The sequence below is a fragment of the Pantherophis guttatus genome, chromosome 1 (genome assembly GCF_059756535.1).
Source record: "Pantherophis guttatus breed Tessera chromosome 1, ASM5975653v1, whole genome shotgun sequence".
NCBI lineage: Eukaryota > Metazoa > Chordata > Lepidosauria > Squamata > Colubridae > Pantherophis > Pantherophis guttatus.
Window position 1 is genome coordinate 217114306 of NC_142063.1, and position 19684 is coordinate 217133989.

Sequence of the window (19684 nt, forward strand, 5' to 3'; positions counted from 1 at the left end):
AAGAAGGCAGGAATTTGGTCTCTCCTGCAGTGCAAGCCAAAATGGCCATGGAAGATAGATAGCATCAGGTTAGTGCTCACAACTGTGCCCCACCACATTAAAGAAATCAATGGATTAGTGCTTTATCCTCTAGCAGGTAAACATTTATAAGCATTTGGAATAAAATATTATAGATAACTAGCTTTTAAGAATGACTTAAACAATGGATTTGTTTAATCTAGAGGTATATAAATACTTAGCGAAGTTCCGTGCTGGAATAAGGAAACTCAGAATAGGTATATTTTCCACATTATTATTTTTCTATCCTTTTAACTTGCAAGGGTCAAAATAAACAAATTTCCCACATATTAATTCTGGATGCAGATGATATAGGCCATGGTTCAATACCTTGTGCCAAAACTAATTTAGCTCACCACAAGCTATGTAGTATGATACTTGCTGTTAACCTGGCAGTCTCTTCAGATCAGAATACAAATCAAATGCTATTTTTTAAAAAGGACTTTCACTGTGAAAATCTATTATTCCAAAATAGTCTGAATTGTGGGTGATTATATTGGATTTTTAAAATTTTTAAATCTGTAATGAAGAGTGCTCAGAAAAAAAATAGAAATTGTTCAAGGTAGTATTTATTTTATTTATGAAAAATGCTACTATGCTGCTTTTTGTTTATAAACTTGAAAATGTTTTGGAATCAAAACTTAAAGACAATATTTAATTACTTCTACATGTTCTGATAAAAATCTAAACAAAGTAATTTTAAAACATATACTTTCATAAATCTTTTGGAGTAAACCTATATTCCATTCCTAATTTTGTCATTTCTCATTTTAGATAATTTCAATACAGACAACTATGCAATTAGTACTGCAGTCTTTCTACTTCGGTTTATTGTGACTTTTACATACACGTGTATATTAAACATTCAATGTCTAAAAATAATCCTAAACTGATGTTTTTATTGATAAGGAAAAAAGTGGAGAAGGCTGAATTGTTTTCAAACTCCAAAAATCTTAAATTTAGAACAAAAATTAGAAACAAAAATTAAGTAGTGGTTAGAATGTTTTTTAGCCATTCTGATCTGTTTCTTGAGAACTGCTTGTTCAGTTTTTCTTGGTCCTCGGAAGATAACACAGAGGCTCAGAAACTATGGTTGAATGGTAAAGGTACAATTTCCAGAAGCATTCTCTTGCAGCTGGTATCCCTTCTACTTGTCTCTTTTACAACCATGGCCCCTATGAGTCTATTTGCTGCTGTGGCACAGGAACAAAACTAGTTTGATTTCCCACTAAACAAGATCCATGAGATTCATTAGGTCAGCCCAGCCTCACCTGGAGAAGGAGAAGCCAGGACAGAACCAGTTGTTTGCTGGTGTCAGAATTGGTTATGTCTTGGTTAATAGAGGTAGTTCTTGTTTAGCTACTGCCTTCAATAGTGATCATTTGTAGTTATGATGGTAATGAAAAAGTAATTGTACATTTGCAGCATCTCTCTCTCAGACACATTTGCCATTACAGTCAGTATGAATTGTCCTCTGTCTGACCCATTTTTTAATTTTGTTTTTTTCCTTCTTGCAGAGTGGGGAGATTGCCTAAACAAGCTATTTCTTCCTGAACTGCTTTTCTCTGCAGTGCAATTTGTCCCTAAAAAGTGCTAACTGCAAGTTAACAAGCTCAGACTTTAATTAGTTGCTATCTGAAATTGATAAGATCCTAATCAGTTTCATACTAAAGACTTTTGTTTGCCTCCTATGCAATTCCTGCCTCTCAATCCCTAGCATGCTAGGCAAACACCGGGTGCTAGCACATTCTTTTTGGAGCGCGTTCCCCATTGTGTGCCTTCTTACTCTCTTGTAATCCCTTTATCTCCAATGAATGTAAATACATTCTGGAGAGAGAGAAAGGTTTCCTGAGGATGGGCTCTAGGTCCGAAAGCTTGGAAGAATAAATCTCGGTCTCAGTGACAAATTCAGATTGGATTCTGCAACATTATCCTCAGGGGTGGGATTCAGCCGGTCGGGCAAACTGGATGCTAATTTTACATCTGGTTCGCCAAACTGGTAGTTGCAGGGACTGGTTGGCCCTGCCCACCCAGCCCCACCCCTGCCAGGAGTCTCCACGTGGCCCATTGTTGTGGTCCACCAGCAGCCTGCAGAGCTGGCAGCAGAGTCGGACAGTGAGTAAGCTGGGGAGGACAATGGGCCAGTCCTGGAGTCAGGGGAAGGCCCAGACAAGGGCTCTGCGGCAGAGATGGGGCCAGGGCCATCTGGGAGCGATGCACGGACTCCGGAGCTTCCAGAGGTGGACAGCAGAGAGGCAGAGGAACAGGAGGAGCCTGTTCCTAGCACACACATGCGAAGAGCTGCCAGAAGGCAAGAGCAGCTAAAGCAAAAAGGACGACTTGGGAATAAGGTCAGGAGATGATTGGCCCTCCCATAAGGCTTAAAAGAGCAGAAACAGCTCTTGGGCTCTTTGTAGGAAAGCAACATTGCTACATTTGTTTCTTGTCAGTGTCTCTTGTTTCTGAACTTTGTGGGGCTTTGCCAAGAAAAGCCTTTGGCAGGCTGCCAAAGAAGACAAGGGTTTGTGTTAAAGCCAAAGGACTTTTTCTGAAGGACTTATTTTGGAATTAATTTGGACTAAGCTGAGAATGAAGTAATTCTCAGCTGTTCTAATAAAATATGTTTGTTTAGGAATGATTGTGTCTTGTAATAACTACTTGGCCCTAGGTCACAACACCCATTTTGGATGCCAGATAAGTGCAGGGCCTGCGCAGAGGCTCTGGGAGGGTGAAAAGTTCCAGAAGTCTGGAAATGGACCCGTTTCCAGCCCCTGGAGGGCCTCCGGAGCTCAGAGAGGCTGTTTTCGCCCTCCCAGAGGCTTGAGGAAAACCTCTGGAGCCCAGGGAAGATGAAAAACAGGCCTATCGGAATTCTGGAAACAGGCCCCTTTCTGGCTTCCGGAGGGCCTCCGGAGCCCAGGGGAGGCTGTTTTTGCCCTTGCAGAGACTCGGTGAAAACCTCCGGAGCCTGGGGAGGGGGAAAAATGGGCCTACCAGAAGTCTGGAAATGGGCCCCTTTCCAGATTCCGGAGGGCTCTGGAGCCCAGGAGAGACCATTTTCGCCCTTCTGGAGGCTTGAGGAAAGCCTCTGGAGCCCAGAGAGGGGGAAAATGCCGCCCCACCGTGGTGCAGGAGGCTGAGTAGGCCACATCCACCATGGCCACACCCACCTAGCAATCAGACAGAGAACCGGTTGCTAAAAAATTTGAATCCCACCCTTGATTATCTTGGGACACATATTGTATATTTGCTTTACATTCATTGTGAATATAAGTACAAATAACATTTTTTCTTGCAAATTATCCAGTGCCAGGTGAATATTCCAAAGGACTTGTTCTTTTACTTGGCTTTTTGTGAGTCAATTCAGGAAAACATCCCTGCTACTATTTTGGCTCACTTGACCGCTTGAGGTTATATTCTTCTGATGCTGTAAAGCAAAGGAAAACTAAAGTAAAATCGTGAGCACGATGATGGTCATGTGACTTTTCACTTAATGACAGTTTTGCTTAATGGCTGAGTTGCTGGTCTCAATAGTCATTGCAAAATGAGGACTACCTGTAATCATCTGAAAACATAGAAGCAGCCCTTTTGATGATAAATTAGTATTGTAATATGGGCTCACATTCTGCAGCTATATTCACATAGCATACTGAATCATAGACCTTCTACATTTTTAACTAGTATGTCATGTGAACCTAAAGAGCTTGGGTGAACATGGTTCAGTTAACCATCAATGTCATATGAACACAGTAATTGAGAGGCAAAGTAGCAAATGCTTTCTTAGGTATAAATAGGAAATAATTCCAGGCATTTGGTCTGGTTTGCAGTATGTTTAAGAAGCACTGGCTAGATCTCCGTACTTACATGGCTAGACTATTGCTGTTCCAAGAAATGGAATGATATCATCTTTTGTTCCATCATCTTTAATGATTTTTTAAATTTATCTCTCAATCTAATCTAATTTTTCTCTTTACTAAGGACTTTCACATTTGGCCATTACTATCACTGTGACCTTTTCTCTGCCTCTTTCCCTGTCACGATGTCCAGATTCTTCTTACCTCTTTCTGTGTTCTTCCTCCAAGCGATTGTAATTTACTATAGCTTAAATATACTGCTAACTACACCTGTATTTCGTTCTAAATCCCTTCTTTAAAATTTTATCATATTTTTCACTAAATTTCAACCCCACTTTCTTAAACGCAATCCCATTCTGTTGGGGCCCTTAAAACCTAACTCTGTTGCCAGGCTTGAGATTAATGTGTTTGTGAGGTGACTGTTGTGTTCTTATTGTTATGGTTGGTTTTAGTGCAAACAGTCATGTTTGGGTTTTTAAAAAACTCTTCTATTTTATTTATTCAATTTGTATGCAACCCATTTTAACAAGTGACTCTGGGTGACAAACAAATTGAAATAAAGTGAAAACAATTGCAATAGTAGAAAAATTAAAAAACATATCAGTGAGGAAAATATATTCCATAATCACCAATACAACCAAGAAACAGGTTCCCGCATACACTGAGAGCCCAAGGCCCAGAATCAGGTCTTTAGAGCCTTGCCAAAGGCCAATCGGTTGAGACTATCCTGATCTCCTAAGAGAGATAAGGTGCCAATGGGGTTTGTTGTGGAATGAACAATAAAAATTGGAATAAAACTCCCTACCTAGTGAAAACCTTTGGCAAGTTACTTACATAAATTATTGTTCATATTGGGGGGGGGTGTCAACAGAGCTAAAATGGATATGCCTGTACACATAACAAACTAGAAAATTCTACGTACTTGCAACTTCAAATTCTATAAACCCAAGCTGCAAAGAATTGTTATAATTTTAGTCACAGGCAAATAGTCTATGTAACTCCTGGTACATATAAGTGGTTTTTAAGTGGGAAAAAGAACCCTACTTATGTGATAAATAATAAAGCTGAAGTGGTTTACAATGTTTATTCTATCTACATTTTAGATGCATACAACAACATGCATAAAGTTTGGAACTGTGTGTGTATGACTAATTAACAATACATACATGGAAAAGATTTCTTAGAAATGCAATTTAGCTTTGGGGAAATAATTGTAGGTCTGGAAAATTTTGAGAACACTATTTGAGAACATTATTGACTATGACTTGAAGTCAGCTCTTCATACAACAATTTTGCAATATTTTAGTTTGATTTTTGGATCTTAAAGTACCAGTAACTTCAAAAATCCTGTTCAGCCTTAGGAACTTACACCTTTACATTTATTTTAGTTCTTGGCTAAGTATCATTGCAGAAAACTATAGGTGTGCACGTATGAATGTATTGTCATGACTTTTTAAGTAGAATGGAATAGAAGTTTTCATTTCACCAAAATTTTGCAAATGACTAAAGCCTACGTTCCAGCAAAGTACTGGATTTTAAGAGAGATATGTAGTTTTAGGGGATTCTATTGTGTCATATCCTAGATGAGGGACATTAGTATATTAGTATTAAACAATTGGGCTTTTCTGATCTGCTGCCACTCTTCAGCAGTGTTGGCACTAGAACTCTCAGAATTTCTAATTTGCATGACCAACAGACTGAAATAAATTGTGATGTGATGTGTCATAAATAACATGCCAGTTGCCAAGCATCTGAATTTTGATCACATGTCCATGGGGATACTGCAACAGTTGTAAGTATGAAAAATGGTTATAAGCAAAAGTTGTGTGGCCTTACCTAGTTTTAAAATGTATGGTGAAACAACTAGTGTTTCTAAAACAATTTCTGATAATTTCTAAATTAGGATATATATATATATCAACGTTTACAGTTTAAAATATATTTTAGCTCATCTGAAAAATGTTTCATCATCATTCATGAAGTGTTATTTGATTACTGCTTTGAAAGCAATGATTCTCTTTGTGAAAATTACATTTAATTTGCTCTAATTTGATTTCTAGAGTCTCTGTAGTTTAGAAATTTTGGATAAGAGGCGTAGCTTTTTATTTTAATAAAACATTACTTAATGAGCGCACAGATTTTTAATAATTTTTAATAACTGAGGGAGCTAGTTTAAAATCTTTTCTGTCACATTAAACACAATTAAAACAACATGAATGCAACTACAGGTAGTCCTTGCTTATCAACCACAATAGGACTGGCAACTCCATCGCTAAATGTTATCATCATTAAGCAAGACATACTTAGTGATAGCTGTTCTGACCGTTCCCCTTGCCATTGGCTGTTAGATGAAGAGCCATCCCAATCCTTCCCAGCTTGGCCCCTCCCATCTCTGAGCCTTGATCCATCCAAGGTAATCATCTACTTCAAGTACCCCTGCCTCTCTGCCTCCCTCCTTCCCTCCCATATCTGCCTTTTTGGTTGTTCTGCATAGTGCCTCTCCGTGACAGTGGTAGTGGTGTTGGCATTGTTGGGGCTGAAATAGAGGCCAATGGCCTTCAGTAGTCTAAACCCATCACTGCTACCCCCTGGACCTTTTTTTCAGCCCCGGCATCACCGCTGTTGCCACCACTGTAAAGGAGTGCTGCCTCAAGTCCTGTGCTGTACCAGCCACCCCAGTGTCATGGTGCAAAGCCCAACCACCTCAGCCCCAGCCATCCCCTGTGCCAAGCCCCACAGTGACTATGGCGTGAAGCCCATCTGCTCCAGCTGTAGCTGTTCCAGAACCATGATGTGAAGCTCAAGCAGTACCAATCTCGCTGCCCTGCTAATCATACTCTACTTATACTTTTTGTTTTAATATTTAATGTTACCAGTTGCTGTTAATGTAAATATGGATGAAATATAAAATAAAATAAAATATAAAATAGAGAATACCTTGTGCTGTATATTGTATAATTAAAATGTGTAAAATAAGTGTAAAAAAGATAAAAAATAAGTAAAGGTTAACTAGCACTTAAATGCTTTTAGAAATAGCAAAAGATATGGACATGTTGTGAAAGCATAACCTTCCTTCTGATTTCTTTGTTCCTTAATACATTTTATTTTAATAAATTCCCCCTGTCCCTTAAACAACATAAATAATTCCTTTTGGAATATGGTGCTATTGCTTTTGGAAATAATGTATCTGGAGTAATTATTCCACCCATACTTCATACTCTCTGATGAATAGACCTTATAAAATTTCTCACCTCTGTGTTTTAAAAATGTAGGTAGACATCAGGTAGGCACAGTCTTAGAGCAATTAGAATAAGAGGGAAGTATTGCTTGGACTATGAGTAGACTGAGGTGATAAAGCAACTGTATGCTTTACTGTCTTGATGCAAGCTGCAAATATTAATCAAGAGCAATTTTAGGATCTATGAAGGGAATTGAAATGACTGCTTTTGCTTGGGAAGATTGCAGTGAATATGTCATCCAGACAGGTAGTTGCGTAAGACTGTTTGCGCTGCATCCACCCACGTGGAATTATGTCTGTGGGTGAACATAAGGATTTATATTCTCTGCAGTGGTCCGTTCTCCGCATATCTAATACTTAAAAATAATTTCTGCATTAGGCTGTGTTACAAAAGACTTATTACAAAAGACTGCCCAGGCTATGTAAAATTACATGCCCTTTAACTTCACATGAATTAACTCTTCATTTTCCAGGCACACACTGTTCTCAAATTTCTGATTTATAAAAGAAAGAATAAAGAATGTATCTCTGTTAGTGTGAAACTTAACTAAACTAGAGCAAGTACATATAAACCTATCAAGAAGAATAAGGGAGGGAGGGAGGGAGGAAAAGAGGAAGAGCCTAGGCCCTCCTTTTTATTACATGAATTTCACTGTGATTTTAATATTACTTCACTGTAAATAGCTACTTATTGCTAGCATGTTATGGTTCTACCTGAATCTAGCAATCTGTCTATGATTCTGATTTTGATTTGTTGTCAGACTCCAACCCTTTATATAACAATAGTTCCACAGTGCTTTACAGCCTTCTCTAAGCACTTTACAGAGTCAGCATATTGCCCCCCAACAATCTGGGTCCTCATTTTTACTGACCTCTGAAGGATGAAAAGTGATGAAGTGATGTCTCAGTGCCTGGAGGCTGTGAGGATCTGGATGGGGAGGAACAGGATGGGGAGGAACAGGCTCAGGCTCAACCCTTCCAAGACTGAGTGGCTGTGGTTCCTGGCATCCCGATATAGTCAGCTGACTCCATCGCTAACTATTGGAGGTGAGTCTTTGGGCGCACAATCTGGGTGCAATCTGGGAGTCCTCCTGGATACGCAGCTGTCCTTGGAGGAACATCTGATGGCTGTAGCCAGGGGGACCTTTTGTCAGGTTCGCCTGATTCGCCAGTTGTGACCCTTTCTTGATCGGGATTCCATGTGCACAGTCACTCATGCCCTCGTCACCTCTCGCCTGGACTACTGCAATGCTCTCTACATGGGGCTCCCCTTGAAGAGCACCTGGAGGCTCCAACTGGTCCAGAATGCGGCCGCGCAGGTAATTACGGGAGCTGCATGGCGCTCCCACATAACACCGCTCCTGCGCGAGCTGCACTGGTCTTCCGAGTGCGCTTCAAGGTGTTGGTTACCACCTTTAAAGCGCTCCATGGCATAGGACCTAGTTATCTTCGAGACCGCCTGCTGCTACTGACAACCTCCCATCGACCCATGCGCTCCCACAGAGAGGGCCTCCTTGGGGTGCCATCAGCCAAACAATGTAGGCTGGTGACCCCCAGGGGGAGGGCCTTCTCTGTAGGGGCACCTACCCTATGGAACCAGTTGCCCCCAGAGATAAGGAGAATCCAAGACCTTGGTGCCTTCCACCGTGCCCTTAAAACTTTCTTTTTTCAGCAAGCCGGACTGGCTTAACATATTTTTAATATTTTTAATTGGTTTGTCATTTTAAACTGGGCCCAAATTAATATATATTCTTTTAATTGTTTTTAATGTTTGTATTGTATGTTTTTATCTGGCAGTACACCGCCCTGAGTCCCTCGGGAGAAGGTGCGGTATATAAATTCGAAATAAAATAAAAAAATAAAATAAAAATAAAAATAAAAAGCTGAGTCAACCTTGAACCGGTCAGGATTGAACTCCTGGCTGTTGGCAGAGTTAACCTGCAATACTGCATTCTAACCACTGGCTATGATGGCTCCTTGTGAAGCCTTGTCAGCAAGGGCAACACTGAGCAATAACTTTGTTTGTTTGTTTGTTTGTTTGATTGATTTCTATAGTCACTCAACTCAACAAGTGACCAACTTCTATTTGCTGAACTTTACAAATTTAATTACAAATTATCTAATAACTGCTAAGAATATATAGTTTACTTTGTATCCATATCCCCAAGTTGTCCTATGTATTCAAAAGGCCAGAAATAATTCATAAACATACAGTATATCTACATCTGAGCATTAATTATTATTGTATAATACCACTTGTGACTGAATTACAATGGTGGCAGTAAACTGCTATAGTTCTCAATGGCTTATCAGGTATCCTTTGTTGAATTTGACTTACCCTCTCATTATCACTTCTTCAATATGGCTTTTAATCTTATTTACTTCTACACCAGGTTGGGTGATTTCTTGACCTGGCAGTAGGGAATTATTTATACAAAGTAATAGACTTTGATTAATCAGAACAGTGCATCAAAAAATAAAAATGAAACTATAGAATTAGAAAAACTTTCAGTTCACTAAATCTCCATAGGAGCTATTAGTTTGTTATCTCTGTTAGTGATAACTGTCTGCCTACGTTTTTACAGCAAATAAAACATTTAAAAATAATTTAATTTCAAGCCCATACAGAATAGGGGAACCAAAAGGAACATGAAAAAGGTCTTTCTGAACTGTGAACAAAATAACTTAATTTAAGCAACATTATAGAGTGAGAAAAATTGTGCTAAAATTATGATTTTTATCCCATATAAGATATTTAAAAAAACAAACAGTGCTTGTTTTCATTGAGTTAAAATAACTCAATTTGAAGAATTATTTTGATTTTATCTGTCAAAATAATCAGATTTGAAGTGACATTTGAGACACTTGAGAAAGAGTAATCTGCCTTAGATTCAAAGGATCAAAGCACATCATTTTTTTATCTTAAAAAGAGGGTCTTCTAAGCAAATGCACATAGGAAGAAAAGACTTTGTTACCACCTGGATTAATGTATTGGAGGATGTTCTAACCTAGCACTTCAGCTGAAAGTTTGCCAAATCACAGCATCCCTTTAAAATTTGCACAGACCTACAGTTTATCAATACTTGGGATAGGTCTTCGGCCAAACCAAATGATTTTTATTTTTTTTATTTTAGCAGTTGTTTTAATAATCCATTTGTCCCTCACTGAATAGCAAGAAAATCCACATAAAACTATTTTGAGTGAATAGTAGTTTTTAAAGAAATAAGCCCAATTAGAGAGTGAGGTTTCTCAGGCTTACTTTAAGTTAATTAGAAATGACCGACATTTTATTTTATTTTTTAAATGAGTGAAAAGGAAGATTAGCTTTTTTTGCAAATCAGTCCTAGCCCTGGAAAATGTCACCCGCTTCCAATATTTTTGTTTTGTTTCTTTTTTTTTTTTTATGGGAAAAGGTTTCAGATCATGTGAAAATATATTGGGACTGCTGCTAGACCTCATTTTTAAGGCTGCATTTTTCTCCATCTAGAGGTGGAGACAAAAACTAAAGGAATATAGCTGATTTTTCTCTCTTGCCTTAGGTTATAGCTCCTTCTGGAAAAGAAGCGGAAGTGCTCCCTATTTAGAAACAAGGATTATGCCTTCCTAAAATAGGGACAGGTAACATTTTTGTAGCTGAATGCTGCACTTATTACCGTTATTTTCATTAATAGGCCTGGAAGGAATGAAAGCAGAATTTCTTCTTGTTGTCCTATATTTCAGTGTCGTGGGTAGACCTGCATTTTTAAAAAGCTAAAAAATAATCCATTTTACTTTTTAGAAACCTCTTAAAATTGGGAAGAAGACTGAGGCATCCAAGAGATAAAAAGAAAGTGGGGGGGGGGGGACAAAGAAACTCACTAGTTACTTGTGACCTAAGAATTATGTACTCTTTCCCTGAAACATGCATCCAGCAGCATCCTGAAGACTGCAGATTCTAACATTTCACAAATATCTACAGAATCAGAAAATAACCTATGCTGTGACTCTTGAAAAACACCTTTGGAAAACAAACAATATTTTAAAAAGAAGTCATTTAGAAAACCTGGTAGGCTTTCAAAGGTTGCATTAGGTAGTTTGCTAAAGAAACCCCAATCTATTTTTAGTTCATGCAGATGCAATCGTGTTACCAGTGTGTCAGTATATAGTGGAGATGTGGAAAACCAAGTCTTTAGGGATCTATTTATTAGATGAAACCTATTTACTGATGTTCATCTCACACTTGTCTAGAAACTATGACTCTTCTGTTTCACGTAAAAATAGCTGCATAATAAAAATGTTTATAAACTTCTGTAGGTGTCAAAAAGCTGTGACAAACTACAGCAAGCTTGGTGTTATACATATCCAGCATCACTGTTGACAGCACTGAACTTTTATTGTTGCCTTATGTGACTTTATGATTGTATTGTATAGATAAGGGAAGATTAAAGAAAACAATGCTATTCAGTCTAAAACACATGAAGCGCATGTATTGAGTTTATAAACAGAATCAGAATCAGAAACATAAACCTTGTTATTTCTAATTTATACTTTCTTTGGTATTTTTTTCTACTGTGCATTCCAAAAAATCTAGAAAAATTACAGAGTTCACTGTGATAAAATGCATTTCTCTTTTACATTGTGTATATGTGTGTGGTTGAATACTGTATCTGGCTTAATACTAATTAAAACAAACCAATTATGGCAAAGTTTATGGGGTGGTTGTAGATACCTCCAGAGTGTTCAACCTGCTGCTCTTGAGTTATCAGAAATCATATTTAAATTAGGATTCTGAAATCTTTAGGGTTTACTTATGTTGTAGATGTCTCCATTGTCTGATCTTGGACATAATGAGTCCCTATGGACTATAAGACAATTTATCCTTTATCTTTCCTATGGGATGTGGATGGAAAAAGGACTCTTTAAGAAAATGTGTCCATCACGGCAACCTTCTAATTTTTTTTGTTTTGTTCCCCTACCCTATTGAAAAAGGGTTGAAATGGCCTTGATAAATGTTAGGAACTTCATTTTTTTCCTTCTGGCTTTTTCTCACCAGTTTAATTATGAAATTTAAAAGCCTAGTTGATGGAAGAAAGGAAACTTTATTGTTCAGCAGGGTTTTTGATTGTTGTTTTATTTGGTGGAAGCTCACAAATATATTGGGATATGTAACATATGGAAGCATAAAAAATGTCTTCAACTGCATCTTGAGAATAGTGAAACTATCATATATAAGTGCAGTATGAACCAACCTATCTGAATCCATACAGAAGCCCATCTGTTTATGGTCCTTTGTAATCTTCTCTCAACTGTCTTCTGTTTGCATGCACAGGCTGCAGACAGCCAGGACCAGCTTATGAAGCAGCCATGTGAAGATGAAGAAAAGCAGTCACAGGTAGTCCTCAACTTACAACCATTTGTTTAGTGACCGTTCAAGTTATAATGGTACTAAAAACAGGGCTTATGACCAGAGGTGGGATTCACTTACCTTCCCTACCGGTTCGCAAATGTGAGCATGCATGCACAGACTTCTGCACATGTGCAGCAGTCGCGCATTACCTCCGGGCAGGTGGGTGGAGCCTCCCACATTCACCGCTACCGGTTCACGCAATCCGGAGAGAACTGGCTGAATCCCATCACTGTTTATGTCCATTTTTCACATGTACAGCCCTTGCAGCATCCCCATGGTCACATGATCAAAATTTGAGCGCTTGACAATACTGGTTCATACTTATGATGGTTGCAGTATCCCAGGGTCATGTGATTACCCTTTGCAAACTTCTGACAAGCAAAGTCAATGGGGAAGCCAGATTCATTTAACAACAATGTTACTAACTTTACAACCGCAGTGATTCACTTGCAACTGTGGCAAGAGAGTTTGTATAATGGGGTAAAAATCACTTGACAACCATCTCACTTAGCAACAGAAATTTTGGGCTCCATTGTGGTAATAAGTTGAGGACTACTTATAGTTTATTGATCCAGGGATAGGTACCCTGTATTCATCAAATATGTTGTACAACAGCTCTTTTACTGGATTTGCAGGACCCTAGTACTCTACAATTAAATTCTGAATAGCTAATTTCTATTTTCTGGGAAACAGAACCCATAGAGCTACATTTAGAATTTGCACATTGGAATCAAATAATTGAATCAAAGTGTCCAGAATCAGCTTTGTGATGTTTTAGATATAAAATTCATTTTCATTGTTCAAGTTATGCATTGATAAAAAGGTCTAACATTTAGTATCCATTGAAAGAAATGTTAATCACAGCTTAAGCTTTGATATACAAAAACCTATTCAAAGCAGACATGGCCTGTAAAGTAGAAGGAAGCCTCTATGTGTCCAGGAAGTGTGCAAATCTCCGATCTTCCTCCTAATTAATCCCTAGGTTCTTATTATATTGTGCTCACCTCTTCACCTCTTCTCATACACCATCCCAAGTTACATAACATTAAATACTGTGTCAGCTTGACCTAAATGAGAATAGCAACTCTAGATTTCCTAGCAATGTAAAATATATTTTAATATTTCAAACTACAGAGGTTAAGAAAATTGAATACAACACAACCTGAGAAAGAATTCAGCAAGTGGGGGTTGTGGAAAATTTATATTAGATTTTTTTATCCTTTCTTGTTTTTATAAATAACTCAAGATGGCAAACATACCTAATACTTCTTCCTCCTACTATTTTCCTCACAACTTGATTAATAATTGTTAAGAACATAGGATATTAGGTAACAACATTACAAGTTCCACTGGCACTAGGGCATAGCTAGATCCCCCTAAACCTCTATTTTTTTTAAAAAAATAATCTATTATTCTAGGTTCAGGAGACTGCTGATAGAGCTAATCTCTTGATATGCTGTTCTTAGATACATCATAGGTATAGGTAATTTCAATTTTATAAAGTTCTTTTGTGCATATGAGCACAGGCCTTCCTGTCAGTCTTGACTCCTGGTTCTGCCTGTTAAGTATTGCCCTTGCCTTTCTTTGTAGGGCAGGGAAAGAACATTTGGCCCCAAATCTCCCAGCTAAAGTGCAGCTCTCATATAGCAATCACATAGTATTTATTTTTCCATACTGACACTTCAAATTTTATTGACAATGAAATTCTATTTAAAAAGATAACCACAACAGTGCTAAACCGTATTATAAATTCAAAACTACTATTTCCTTTTCTATAAATCAAGCAGGTCGACCAGGTGCATATGTTGGAAAAAGCTCAGCTGAATCTCTTTTTTGTCTTTATGTACATGTGGAAATGCCTACCAAAATCTTGCAGATTTTCTTTAATTTGAATGACTTACTGCCCTGAGTAGCAAGTAGCTCAGATTAGTTTGATATGAGTAGGCAAAGTTCTTCTGTGTTTATGGGTAGGGTCCAGTTTAAAGGTAAGAAAGGTATCAAGAGTCTTGAAGTTTTCTATCAACTTGTCAGTATGCCTAAAAGTTACAAGTTACAATTTTCTCTCTATGATAAGAGTTACTACTGCATATCCCCATTACTAGTTACTATTTTTAAATAGGAAAATAGGCATATACACAATGTAAATGTCATGCAAATCAAGTTTTTTGTTCTCAGCTGGTAATCTTTTTGTCTAAGGAACCACCCAAATTGTGGTTAAATGGTGGTCTTAAAAAATAAATCTTGAATTCTCTGTTGTATCTCTACAAACAGTATATTCATCAGTTGCTGAGGAATAAGACAAGCATGCTATTTCATTCACATTCTTCTGAGCTTGCCATAAGCATCAGATTAGTCATTGTAGAAATAATATTATACTGGCTAGGACTTTAGTCTCTTCCGGCACAGATTTTATCTTCTTGGGATTCATTATACTTCTGCAGGGAATGCCTCCTGTTGTAATAACCTAACAAGAATTGGTAAATGAGAAATTGGCCTTGGAGCACAAGCATCTCATGAGGCTAATTTACTCTTTCCTTTAGCCTAACAAAAGCCACTATTCCCAAAAGTAACCAAACGTTTTACAAATGGAAATGCTCATGGAACAGAGAGCTCTTTAACTGCACTGTATGATTTCTAGTATCTATGCTGGATATCTTCAGTAGGATATTATCAACTCTGAAAATGCTATTTTTATTTTGAAGAAAGATTATTTCTATATTTCAAAATATAAAGGCCCAGGAAAAAAATTAAAAAATATACCGGTAGTTTTCCACACCACCCAGAATGTTTTGGCCTTTTGCATCTCAGTTCTAAGCAATACCCTAGAGATTATTAAGATGCCAACCATGTTTACTTCTGTTACAGAACATTTCATAGAAATCATATTAAGCTTAACTAGATTCTTGATGAGAAGATAAAGTTCAGATGATAAGTTGACTATTCACAAATAGTACGCATGATGCTATAGTTCTTGTCTTTAAATTCTTTTGGCTAATGATCCTTTCTGAACAGCCCTTTAAAATTCTGACTTTTAAACATATATTAAGAAATTACCTATCTTTGGGACTACAATGATTTATGTTATTAGTGTCACCCTGGCAACTTCTCACTTGAAGCACCAACAGGGTTCTTGTCTCCTCTTTCTAATGCTTTGAATATCATTAGTAGAACATTTTTAGACAAAATTACAAGAATTAAAGGAATTATATTAATGGCCATTTTTCTATCCTAAATCCAGCACAGATGATTTGACATATGCAATTCACAATTCAATACCGAATTCTGCTTGTGTTAGAATCTTTTGTCTTTGTTTTCAGGTATTAAACTTCCTAAGTCAGAAGTTCTCAAGATTTGACTTAGGAAGTTTAATTCCTGAAAATAAAGACAAAAGATATACAAAATATTATTGAATATTTGCAAGCAACACTTCCTTTGTTAACATATTTGGGAATAAATATGTCTCCTCAGTTGTCATCAGAGGTGGGTTTCAGCAGGTTCGGACCAGTTCTGGAGAACTGGTAGCAGAAATTTTGAGTAGTTCAGAGAACCGGTAAATACCACCTTTGACTGATCCCACCCCCATCTATTCTCTACCTCCCGAGTCCCAGCTGATGGGAAGGAATGGGGATTTTGCAGTAACCTTCCCCTGGAGTGGGGAGGGAATGGAGATTTTACAGTATCCTTCCCCTGCCACACTTAACAAGCCATGCCATGCCCAACAAGCCACACCCACAGAATCAGTAGTAAAAAAATTTGAATCCCACCACTGGTTGTCATGGTTTATTATTTCTGAGAGTTCTGGAGCAATCTAGATTAGAAGAGGAGAAGATGCCTTACAGCTTATACCAGTAGGACTGGCTTATAGTGCATCAGTCAGCAATCACTTGAAAAAGTTGCATCTTTTCTTGGAGTCCGTGGGCACCCAAGAAAAATCTTATTTCATTTAACAGAGTGCCAGTAAGTATAGCTGTACATGATCTAAATCATCCAGATTGAGCATCACCTTAATACATACCAGTAATGACTCCAGGCCCTCTGGTTGATGGAAAAGCACCCTTAACATAGTTATAGGCAAATGTCCCCTTACAAATGAGATCAGAGTGATCTTATCAAATCTTGATGGGAAGAGAAAGGGAAGGGCAATGCTGCTGAAGATTCTACAGTGGCAGAACATGAACTGTGCAGTATTTCCTATTGTTTAAGTCCCTGTTGGTAACATTCTTTTTGCTGATGCTCAATAGGTGAACCCTAATAGCTTATTTATTTATTTATTAAATTTATTTACCACCCATCTTACTGTCAAGTGATTCTGGGCAGATTACAGCATCATAAAAGCAAAAGTACAAAACATTAAAACATTAAATATTAAAATGAACAGAAGAGGTGAGATGTTACCATGATAAGGCAGAATAGACACTAGGTGAATCAGGAAGGCTAATACAGGGGGTTGCATGTGATCTGCTCATGGAGTAATTGTAAATGTAGTAGTTGCACTTGTTGCTGCTCTGGTCAATCATGCTACCCTCAAAGCAAGCTTTATTGAGATAAATGCTCAAGCATTACAATTTCAGTCAAGAATGCAGCACTTTCTGTACTAAGGAACTGAGATCCATGTTAAAAATATATCTGAAAGTGAAGGCTATATTATAGTAGTACCACAGTTATTTCAGCAAACTTGTACTTGGAGGCTCTCTACACCTAGTAGTACACTTAAGGATGAACTGAAGATGAAGAGGGTCCCAAAAGAGAGACTAAATGAAATACAGAGTTCAGCACCAAAAACATGCTCTTAAACTAGGGGTGACATGATAGCAGTATTCCAATATTTGAGGGGTTACCACAAAGAAGAGGGGGTCAACTTATTTTTCAAAGCACCAGAAGATGTGGCAAAAAAACAATTGATTGAAACTAAGAAGAGAAACAACCTAGAACTAGGTTCTCTCTAGAACTAGGGAGAAATTTCCTAACAATGAGAACAATTAACCAGTGGAACAGCTTGCCTCCAGAAGTTGTGGATGCTCCATCACTGGAGGCTTTTAAGAAGAGACTGGACAGCCACTTGTCTGGAATGGTATAGGTATAGCTTGAGCAGGGGGTTAGACTAGAAGACCTCCAAGATCCCTTCCAGCTCTGTTATTCTGTTATTGTTTTTTAATTGACAGAGCTGGAAAATAATAGCTGTATTGCTGTCTTTGAAATCTGGTACTGATGCATATTGTAGCTTTTGCAATAAGTAATAAATAATTGCTATGTAAAATTGGAATTGAGATACCTACAATTCATTTGTTGATTGAGGTTGTTAAACTTCATGCAGTTCCTGCCTCTTCAAGTAATTTTAACAATTCAGAAAGTTTACTGAAACAAGTTTAGTGAAGTGTCACTACAAAGCATTTTTGTGTAACTTTTGGTTTATTTGGTATGGTGCTTGAATTTTTGATAAAACACTTGGCATGGCTCTTTTGATTAAAAATAAAAAATAGTATTTACCAATATCCTGAAAAGATAAAGGCCATGACTACTTCAGCTAGAAATTGACTGTTTCTAGGACTTTGAATACAAAATGTCCTCAAAGCTTCTGAGAGGCAATGGTCATGAAGATAGTTGTCTGATGGAATTTCTTACCTAGAGTGCCAGAAATCAAATATACTTTGGCTTTGTAAACTTAGACTGTCCTGAACTGAATACTTTCATGGCTGGAAAATACTCTCTGTTATATGTCTGCTTGTTCCAATATTCTATGTATGACTTAGATCAGAGTTTCTGGAATTGTTCTAATATTTTTTGCCATTATACAACAGTATTGTAAAGATGGCTCAATTGAAATACTTTGCCATGGAATTTCTAAAACTAATTCTGATCAATTAGAAAATAAAATAAAACTTTTGAAAAGCCAAAAGCAATGTGTGAATGTTGAGATGGTACAATTAAAATAAAAAATTGTTTTAGTGTTTAGTTCTTTGGAAAGTACTAAAATTAATTGTGTTATGACACAAGTTTCGAATTGATTTTTAACATACATATTAACTAGGTAGGAAGATGATGAATAAAAAATCATGGAGGAATATTTTATTGTTTAACCTGAAATATCGTATAGAAAGAATTGCTAAGAAGAAAGTATTGTTACATGTATACTGTGTTTCCCTGAAAATAAGACCCTGTCGTATATTTTATTGAACCACGAAATAAGGGCTTGGCCTTATTATCGGGGGGGGGGGGGGTTGTCTAATTATTTTGGGGGTGCAGGAGGCGGCGAGAGTGGCCGCCTCATAGCTCCTGCTATGTTGCACTGCTGTGGCAGCGCAACACAGCCGATCATCGGCTGTTCGCTGGGGCAACCAAAGGTGGGAATTTCCCCGGCGTTCTTGGCACTCGCCCACCCACCTCCCATCCATCCATCCACCCATCCATCCCCCTCACCTGCAAACTTCCACCCCACTCCCGCCTCTCCGCCAGGCAAACCCTGGCAGCCCCAGATGTCCAAAACCTGCGCCCGCCCAGCTCCCATTTCCACAGCACCTGGCTCTTTATTGAGGGGGGTGGCATGTGGGGTGAGGGAGAAGCAAGATGCGTGGAGTGAGATGGGGCTTGCTCCTCTTGCCGTCTCTTCTCCCCCCCTCACCAGGGGCCAGGGAAATGCGAGACACATGTCTTACCTGCGTTGCAGTTCTGTTGCGTGTCTCGCCGTTGTCTACAGGCAAAAACGTTGTAGGGTAAAACCAAACTTCTCATAAGTTTGAGAAGTTTGATAGAACTTGCGAGGTTTTTTTTAACCCTACAACATGTTTGCCTGCAGACAATTGTGAGACATGCAATGGAGCTACAAGGCTGGTAAGACACATCTCATGTCTTCCCAGCCCCACCCCTCCCCACCTGCCACCCCCAAATTGCATCCAAATTGGGCAGAGGCAGGAAGCGCTGCCATGCCTGTCAAGAGGGGGAGAAGAGACAGCAAGAGGACCAAGCCGTGTCTTGCTCCATGCATCTCGCTTCTCCCCCACACCACCTGCCACTCCCCTCGATAAAGGGCTGGGCACTGGAAAAGGGAGTCTGGTGGGGGCGGGCTTTGGGTGTCTGGGGCTGCCAGGAATCACCCGGCAGAGAGGTGGGAGCAGGGCGGGAGTTTGCGAGCAATCACTTCCCCTTTGCCTT

General features: G+C 38.4%; 1 protein-coding gene across 17 annotated transcripts in view; it reads left to right on the forward strand.

Annotated features, from left to right (window-relative positions):
• Positions 1-19684, forward strand: part of MYT1L (myelin transcription factor 1 like) — a 281172-nt gene that overhangs the window by 38636 nt on the left and 222852 nt on the right. The window contains exon 2 of one of the 17 annotated variants that reach the window (XM_034432011.3): positions 12458-12520. The exons of the other annotated variants lie outside the window; for them this stretch is intronic. The gene's annotated coding sequence lies outside the window, so the exon portion shown is untranslated. The remainder of the gene's footprint in view (positions 1-12457; positions 12521-19684) is intronic. 17 annotated transcript variants of the gene reach the window in all.